The sequence below is a fragment of the Protopterus annectens genome, chromosome 13.part0, assembly GCF_019279795.1.
Source record: "Protopterus annectens isolate FY-2018-M chromosome 13.part0, PAN1.0, whole genome shotgun sequence".
NCBI lineage: Eukaryota > Metazoa > Chordata > Ceratodontiformes > Protopteridae > Protopterus > Protopterus annectens.
Window position 1 is genome coordinate 1,337,429,447 of NC_056747.1, and position 10,125 is coordinate 1,337,439,571.

Below are 10,125 nucleotides of genomic sequence, written 5' to 3' on the forward strand. Positions count from 1 at the left end.
CATTTATGGGGAGTGCTGGGGGCTTTGATGTTTTTGTCCTTAATTTGATAAAGAGGTCTGTGCGTATGGGAAATCAAGATACTTAACATAGATGGATGTAGTTCTATTTTGTAGTTTAGAGAAACAAGTGAAAATATTAATTTTTCCAGTTATCATTTTTATAATTAAAATCAATATTCACAATTAAGAGAATTAAAACAAATACAAGTTGTCTAGTTTTTCACTCTTATTTCTTGACATGCATATAAGAATGTGCTGCCCTGTATAGAAATCATATGCAGTAAATATGGATGTTTTGCATTTCACAAGTCACTAAATGTTGTTCTGCAATACTGTAGCAAAACAACATTTTCTAACCCTTAGGAGCTCAGCCTTACCAATAACCAATAACTATGGTGGTGCAGCGGTCAGCGTTGTGGCCTCACAACAGGATGTTCTCCCGTTCGATTCTCGGCTGGAGTGCCTTCTGTGTGGAGTCTGCATGTCCTCCCCACGGTCGAGTGACATTTAAAGACATGCAGATAGGTGCATGCGTGAATGAGTGTGCCTTCTTTGAAGGTTGGGTTGGGCTAGCAACTCTGCACCATAAAAAATCCACTGCCAATCATTATTGGACCAGAGTTCCGCTGTGGTGACGCCTAACCGGGAAAAGTCGAAAGACATTAGTTTTAGTTTTAGGAGCTCAGCCTTACCAATCTAATCTTGAAACAGACCATATATCACACAGTATTAACAATTAGACATGGGGTTGCTTAGTGTTTTAAGGTTTCTGCCTCACAGCTCCAGTGTCTGACATTCAGTACTGACCTCCTCTTACAGTCTCTGTACATTATGTTCCTCCTGTGTCTATGTGGGTTTCCTCTGTGTACTGTGTTTTTTCCCCAAAAACTTAGTAATTGACTGGATAATTTAAATCACCATTATATATTACATCTACCATTTTGTTTGTGGCTTGGTTCTATGCTGAAAGGTGTCATCAGTGGATGAAGTGCACTTAACCAGTTTAGAAATAAATAAAAAAATACATAAAAAGTCATTTCATCGTATTTTCAATATTGTTGTCAGTGCAATGCTGTCTTTACTAGTCAGTTCTACAGTAAGTAAATAAAAAACAACTGAATAAAATCAGTCTTCTCACCCTTTTTAATATTTTTATTATAGTATACTTTTCTTTACTATTCATTTATTCAGCATTCCTAAAAAGTAAACTTGTCAGAGAAGCATTATTTCATGGTACAAAATAATATATAGAATTTATTGCAAAGCTGGACAGATTTAACTGCCATTGGGTAATAGTTTCTGGTGATTTTTAAAGCTATACTGTCAGAGTTCAAACTTCTCAATGACAGAATATCAGTAATCACCATTTAGTTATCTTTATAACATCAATACTTGCATTTATAATTTATTAAAAACATAATTTCAAAGGCACTTAGGGCATTTCCAGTAATTATCTTATGCAATACAGACCTTTTTAATGGTTAAAACATGGAAAATGGTATACTGGGGTAACACCCCTTCATTGCTTCAGTAACCATGACAACCGCACGGAGTCTGTAGCCTGCATGTACCATCCCCCAACATTCAAGAAATTGCGAAAGAGTAACGCATAGCTAATTCATGGAAAGGTTTAAATAAAAAGCCAGTCTATGAAAGCTACAGCTAAACAACACTCAATACCTTAAGCTTTTAGTAAGATGTTAATCATAATATTTGCATACTACTGTGTCTGCACTATCTGCATTCACACTCTAGTAAAATAAATAAATCAAAGGAAACTGAATGCTGCTTCCATTTACTTGTTGCATTATCAGAATATGTACCCAGCTGGAGGTGCTAATGTGTAACCATGTGCAGCGTATCATTAAATGTGTGACATCTGAATTTAGTTATATAGCCTATGGGCAAATTACGTAACACATTTCACTATTAATTACTGGCTTTTACCATAAATAAGGCTAACAATAGTAGTAGTAAGTTACTGATATCAATATTATTATTATTATTATTAGTACGTCTAGTAATGCAATCATATCATGATTTGGATTTGACTGTCACGCTGTACTACAAATACAGGTTTTGTAATTCAGTAGCATTTTTTTACCTCAACATCATTGCTCAATGACAGCATCACTTATAACATCAACTTTCCTGACACAGGACAGATTTCTTCATTTTCTTTAAAAAGGAAATATTATTATTATTATTTATTTATTTTTTTTTGTTAACTAGAGTAAAGCCCTGAGCCATGTGGACCATTTCTCTGGCTCAGCTCAGGAGCATTGTCTGGTTAATTACTAAATCTTTAAGGGTTGATTGTGCTTATTGAGCATGGTAGAAGTCTTCAAGAAATTCACCAAAGCCCTGGATGATGGTACGACAGTGCATACTGCCTACCTGGACCTGGCCAAAGCCTTTGACACAATCCCCAACTCGGGTATCATTGAAAAACTCTCCCAGCTAGGTGTTAACCCATGGGTAGTAAATTGGCTAACTAACAGAACATGTACTGTGAAAGTTGGTGACTCCACCTCTACCAATATACCTGTCACCAGTGGTGTACCACAAGGGTCTGTACTGGGGCCTTTAATATTTGGAATCTGTTTCTTGGAAATCCAGGCTAACGTAGATGGCATTTGGCTTATTAAGTTCTCTGATGATTGTAAACTAGGTGCAATCATGGAGATCTCAGTAATGTTAACATATTATAGCAGGGGCTAACACAAACAAATTACTGGTGCCAGAGTCATGGTCTAAAACTAAATGCAAAAAGTGCACTATTATCCCATTTGGCAAAGTGGAATTCCCCACTAATTACAATATTGACAGCACCCCTCTAAGTTCAAACCCAGTGGTGCAAGATCTGGAAACACAGGTCGACAGCAATCTGATCTTTGACCACCAGGTTTCCATGGTTATAAGGAAAGCCTTTCACATTGTGCATCTCATACGTAAGGGCATTACTTCCAGGTCTAAAGATGTTATAACTCCATTTTACTTGACCCTAATCAGACCATTAATAGAGTACAATGCTTCCTCCTTCTGCATGTAGCTCACCAGACACCTGCAGCAACTGGAGAAACCAAAGACGTTTCTCACTAAGAAGATACAGGGCCTTCAAACCATGACCTACGTGGATAGACTGAAAACCCTGTCACTGTACTCTGTATCATACAGGCTACTGAGAGGCAACTTGCACCTGGCCTACAGGGCAGTCTCTGACCTGATGGAAATGCACATCTATAAATCAAATGGCACTAGAGTCACTCACTCTAGAGATCTCAGCCTTGCCAGTGACACTAACAGAACATGCTGGAGAGACAGGTATGTATCCAAGAGATTGCCGCTGCTCTGGAATAAACTTCCAATTCATGTGAAGCAGAGCTCCTCAATGACCCTTTTCAACTGCAACCTGGACAAATTGATAGGTGACTGCAAATTTACCATGGGGGTGACTCCCATGTCCCTCATGAACAGGGGTAGTCGGTGCTGATCTGTAAAATACATCTGTCTAACCAAGGACAGTTGGGGCAACCCAGGATTAACATGGCTATGTTTATAAAGACTCTAGGGCTACTAGCTTAGTAACCTCCTATCAACCCAGTAGGCAAATAAAAACTGAAGAAATCAAAGTAGTTTGTTAATGTAGCAGCACATAGCCTTAATCCAATGCTCTAACAGCCAGACAACATCCAGATGCTAACTTGAAATCAAATAAAAATCATTTATTTATTCATTCATTCATATTTTTACTGTGAGTAATCTGCTGTTCATACTATCAGCCTAGATATCCTTTAACTGGCTTTACACTGCTGACCAGTGGCAATTAAAGTTTCCTTTTGTTCCCAAGGCACAATATGGGCATAGTAGCTAGCTGTTGGGGAAAGTTACGAGCAGAATATGTGCAGAACTACATACCTGTTGTCCACCTTTGTACTAAGTGTGCCTTTCTTCATGAGACTGTAAGCCTGTAACCAAATTTAATGTTAGAGTGAGTTTCTCAGAATAATATGTTATAAGCCTCAGCTACTACACAATCTACTTAGCCAGATTCCAGACATAATGAAACAAACCTTTTATCTTACTAGACTGCCCATTAAGTCTGTAAGTGTCTTGCTCTTGTCTTTTGTTAGCCTATATCTGTGCATGTAGATAGCCTTTATCCTTAATTTCTAAAACTCTCTTTCCCTATCATAACCAGGCCAAAAAAATCCATAATAAACCTTTCCCTTTCCACCACCAACAGGCAATGGTAAATTAACTACTGTAGCTTTTGTTTACACTCCAAAATAGGGCATCTGGCACTTTAAATAATTTACTCTTCATACATCAACTGCACTTACTTGGCAACCTCATGACTTCTTGTCTCAAGACAATAAATCATCTAAACACCAGCATCTTTATCCATCCAAAAATTCACAAGGTGACTACCTCCTCCCTTTACGGTCAGAATTCACAAGGCAACTTCTGTAGAAGTACACTACCAGTAGGGGTTCTCGAAAGCTAGGGCTCTGGACTCCTATTGTCCACACAATTTAATAATTTCCTATCTCCAATTTAAAACACTTATTTTATAATCAGAATACCTCGTCATCCTTAGACATGGTCTCTCAATTTCCAGCATATATTTTTAGGGAGAAGATATTTAATAAGACGTGTACATTTATATCTCTTAATCTTCTAGCTGCTGCTTCAGCAAAATACACTCAGAAGCTTGGACATTTTAAAATAAGGGTGTTTAAGGTGATATAACATTAAAAGGAGCTATGAATGTGGCTGTTAATACAGGTTCAGATGCTAAATCCATACTGCGCCCACAATGTAGAGTTGTAATTAATAAAGTGACTGGGTTAAGGGGTGCTGGATTCTCATTTGACAGATGTATACCAGCATTTATACCACCAGCATTTATACCGCCATCAAGAAGCATCTGCATTTCATTCTCATTAGGGCCAGCCATGAGCTATTGTTTGTTAAACTGTATGCAAACCAGTCCAATCTGGTCTTTTTTAATGCTATGACTTGAGGCACACGGCAAATGGAGTTACAGACATCCAGTTAAGATAATCAATATAATGTACATAAAAACACTGTTATGCAAAGTGCACCTAACATACAATGCACACAAGGAACATAACTGCAAAGACATTACCCAATTAATTTTTTATTCGATGCATAGTAGTACAAAGAGAACCCTGCTAAATCCATAATGTCAAAAGGCCAAATGTAGAAAAATCAAAGTCAAAAGGCCAAATGCAGAAAACCTGGCAGTAAATATGTCCAAAACATAAAATATTGAATATGTCAGTGTACAAAACATATTGAAGCACTACATGTCAGCAATATCAACTGACATGTTAGGTTGTAATCTCCACCAGCTTTTCTACCTTCGAACAGGTAAAAACTGGACAATGTTTAAGCTTGTCAGGCGTACTTCCATGAATTGCAACTCATCAATGCCTATTTTCAGTTGAGAATCACTGCCAGGACCCCAGGAGTGATTCAGTTTTGAGGCATTTTAATCTTCTTTGAGCCCCCCCCCCCCCCCCCCCCCCATGAAGGATACAGGGCTCTTGTTCCTATTCAAAAACTTTTTTTAATCAGCCTGAAGCTTCTTCAAAAATTGTTTTTGTGTGGCTGAAGCTAAAACCAGTGTGGACTTTTTCAAGTGATGTGGAACCATCTCCCTCATTACAGAGGACTGTAATGATGTGAAAACCAAACATGACTACAGCAGTGAACTAAATACCTGGAAAGTTGCATGAAGTTTACAAAACACTGTTAATAAACAGAATGGAAAAAAGTTAACATAGACTGTGTATGTAATTCATAAAATATCTCATATGGAAAGCACTATTGGGGTATACGGGGGAAAAAAACAAAGTAGTCAAACAAACAAACAGCAGTCACAATGAAGCCAAAAGAGATTGAGCTAATGACTAGAACTGCTCACAGACACAGAAAAGAAGAAAAATAAGCTAATAAATATGGTATTTCAGATCAGGTGAATGAGATGGCAAAACTATGAATCAGTGCACAGGAATTATTATCAAAAATACTCTGAATGTGAGTGCTGAAGTTGCCTAAGGTCTATGAAATCAACAGTGAAACCCAGACACAGGAAAAAAATGGAAAAATATCTTGAAGAAAACTCATTGAAGTCTCATTAATCTCAGCTGGGTCATGAAAATCTGAAGGCTAAAAATGTGTAGAAAGATAAGCTGATACATGCCACAGTAACTGTTAATGGCACATTAAACTCCTTAACTGTTGAGCATTTCCAGAAGGTTTGTCCTTTTTTGGTCTATTTTTGCTCTTTGACTTAAAAGTATGAATTGCCAAAATGGTTCAACATGCATTCATGAAATATTCAGCAAATGTTGCAGGTATAATTGTCTATAAAACAAAAGGGAACTGGGTTCCGGTCCTCACAGAAGTCAAATAAGCAGATGTGTTTTAAATTTTAATAAAAAAAAGTTTTTAATGTCAGTTATTTTTATACCTCAACAAATACAAAGAATAAAAAGAACAGTTTTATACAGAAATGCACCTTTTCGTTCTGAAATCACACATCTTGGTTATTTTCTGTACCCTCAATTGTAGTCATCCTTGTCAGAAAAATCTCCTTTCTGCATTCTTATGGTGGGTTAGTTGGCAAAATGTTCTATTTGTGTTACGTATATGAGCCTTAATTGTATAGCTAAAATATCTCTTCATGTCAGGTAATCCTAAACCACCTTTTTCTCTTGGCAGGATTAACTTATCCCACTTGATCTTTGCCATCTTCCCCTCCCAGATAAATTTCTTACAATCTTTATTATTGTCCACAGCTTCCCCTCTGGTTGATAAAATATGCTTGACCTGTATATAAAACTAAAGGGACTAAAAACATATCCAAAAACAAGAGCTTCCATTTTCTCAGTTTTTGTATAATCTTTTGTTTAGGCTCTTCCTACAGATCCTTAGCTGCCATAACAGAACCTTTTTAATCCATACTCCTAAGTACTTCATTTTATGGAGTCCCCATAAATATGGGTATTCTTGTACCAAATCATGTGTAGGTACACAGTTTATAGCCTTTGTTTTATCCTCTTTCATTTATACCTTGAAAAGACGTGTAACTGTTTCAAAATGTTGCACAACACTGAAATGTCCCTTTCTGGTTTCATCAGGAAAAAATATCATCTGTAAATAAAGCCAAATTTTCATGATTACTATATCAATTATATGTTGGATTTTCTGAGTCCCTTATTTTCTTTGACAGTGACTCTAAATATAAATAAATAACAAAGGAGAAAGAGGACACGCCTGCTTGGTTCCTCTCGTCAGATGCAGCTTGTCAGAGAGAAACTCTCCTACTTTAATTTTTGTCTCCAGTCACTCAGGGAATGCATTGCCCTGCTCATAAAACCCCAGCTTATTCTGTCAAATGCTTTCTCTGCATCAAGACCCACTACCAGTGGCAATATTTTATTACACTCTGCTTAACACTGGGTCATCATTGTTCTTTTAATGTTGTCAAATGCTTGCCACCTCTCCACAAAACCACATTGATCTATATCTATCAATTTTGGCAACATATTTGCCATTCTTTTAGCTATTATAAACATGAACACTTTATAATCATGGTTTAAAATTGAAATGGGCCTATATGAAGCTTGGTCTGATGGGCCTTTGCTGTCTTTATGTATTACAGCCACTGTACTTACTTCCAGGATGTTGGTGCTTTCTCTCCTTTTAAAATATTGTTAAACAAAACCTTCCAGATCTTTATCACGTTCTTCGCTCCTAGCTTCCAAACTACCACAGGTGTACCATCTCTTCCTGGAGACTTTCCAGCTGATTGAGTATACATTGCTTTTTTATCTCATCTCTTCCTATCTTAACTGTTATTTTTTTAAACATCTTTACTGAATAATTATCACGTGTGACATAGGACAACTTACATTTATCACAAAATGAAGTGAGAAAAAAAGTGCCCAAAACCTCTAAAAACCACAAAAAATATAAGCAAAGGCACTTCTGGAAGGACAAAACTCAATCCTATAAATTATGACTGTTTTATTGACAAACGGCTACAATAAAGAAACAATAAAAAGCACATAAACACAAACGCTTGATATGTTAAGTTCAAAATAACAAATATATATCACATATATGTTTTTGTGTCAGTGGTCCACAACCTTTTTGTGGGGAGGGCCACTACACAAATTCTTAATGCATCTACGGGCCACCTCAAAACATAGTAAGTCATTACGAGCTAAAAATAGGTACAGGTGACTACCATTTTTACTTAAGACAGCAGTCATGAAATTACCTGTTTTCTACATCAACTTTGCGTTTAACTTTATTCAGGCCTGCAGCCATGACTTATTACAAACTGTTGCAGAAAGTTACTACTGTTTACAGGCTACAACTTATAAACAACAAAGAATAGTTACGTCTGCAGATAAAATTAGAGGTGTGCGCAACTGCAGGCAATTAGGTAAGTAAGCACGTGCTGGAAACTTTGTGTGACTGGAGTAAGGCATAGCATTTTTTTACTTTTTTAAAAATTTTTACTTACTCTCTGGGGGCCAGATGGTGTTGCATCGAGGGCCGGATTTGGTCCCGGGGCTGGACATTGTGCACCACTGTTCAATATGATATAATCAGTCCAACATAACATAAATTGTTCAGTTTCTGTCTTCTCTTAAACCTCATTCCCCCTCCAAAACATTTTCTGCATGTGTTGTTTCTACATTTTCCATTTTTTCTTTGTAATTTGCTACTGGCATTATCTCCTGTTCTTTTCTCTCTGTTAACAATATTCACTACTTCGATAAGGTTGGTTTAGGCTTAGATTTCCATTTTCTGGTAATTTCTTTTTTGGCAGCCACCAGAATTAAACTTAACAAGGCCTTACTATGTCTTAACATGTCAGATCCTGTATCTCAGCTAAAAAAAATCATTTCCTTAGTTACACTCATTTGCTCACCCAGTATTTCTGACAGAGTACCCTGTAGGGAATTTTTAAAGTCTGCCAACTCATTGCATTCCCAGAACATCTGCTCCCAGGTATCTCTTTCTTCACCATCACACCTCCAACATTTGCCATCTACCTGCAGAAAAATACTTTAGAGTCTGTTTGGGGAATAAAAGTGCCTGTGCAAATACTTCCAGGCAAAAATCCTAAATCTTCTACACTTTGTTGCATATTTCAGAGCCATACATTTATCCTCTCATTGTTTCTTTGTGAATTGCTTATCTAATCTCTCTTCCCAATCTTTTCTAACCGCCTCTGATTAATTCTTATAATTATTGTGCAGTGTTTTATATGCCCTACTAATTATCCTTTTTTAACAGCAGCTTGTGTTCTAGATTCAACCAAAAACAGTGACCAGTGACCAAAACCTTATCAGAGAGGAACCCTCCCACTTAAATTTTTGCCACCAATCTCTCATATATCCTCCTAATTAACCTTATTACTGTATTAGGGAATGCAATTGCGTCCATTTCCCTACTCATACAGCCCCAGCTTACTCTGTTGAATGCTTTCTCTGCATCAAAACCCTCCAACAACAGCAGTATTTTCTTACATTCTTCTTCCATCTGGGTCATAGGTTCATAGGTTGGTACTAGGCTATCAGCACTAGGGCCTATACAAGCCTAGCCATAACAATTCCCTGGCTATTTCTTCCCACACTATTTATTCCCTGGACCCCTGTCTAGCAGGGCGACTGACATGATCCCCGGGGTGAATTTCCTTTCTCCCATCCAATCAGCAAGGTTCCTTTTGAAGAGGACCAAAGAGGCACTCTGCTTGACATGTATGGGCAATCTATTCCAGAGTCTGGGGAGTCTCTGGGTCAGGAACCTATCCCTCCAGCATGTTTTGTTTATTGTGATGACAAGGTTTAGATCCCTGGAGCGTGTGGCTATAAGGGATTGGGATTTCTTTAAGTGTAGCATGTCCAACAGCTCTGGGTTTGACATGGCCTTGTATGTTAAGCAAAGATCACCTCTGAGTAGACGATATGCGACAGAGTATAGCTGGAGTTTTTAAGGTGGTCAGCATAGGGCATCTGCTTTAGGCCTGTGATTCTTTTAGTGAGGTATTTCTGTGGCCTTTCCAGTTGTTGCAGA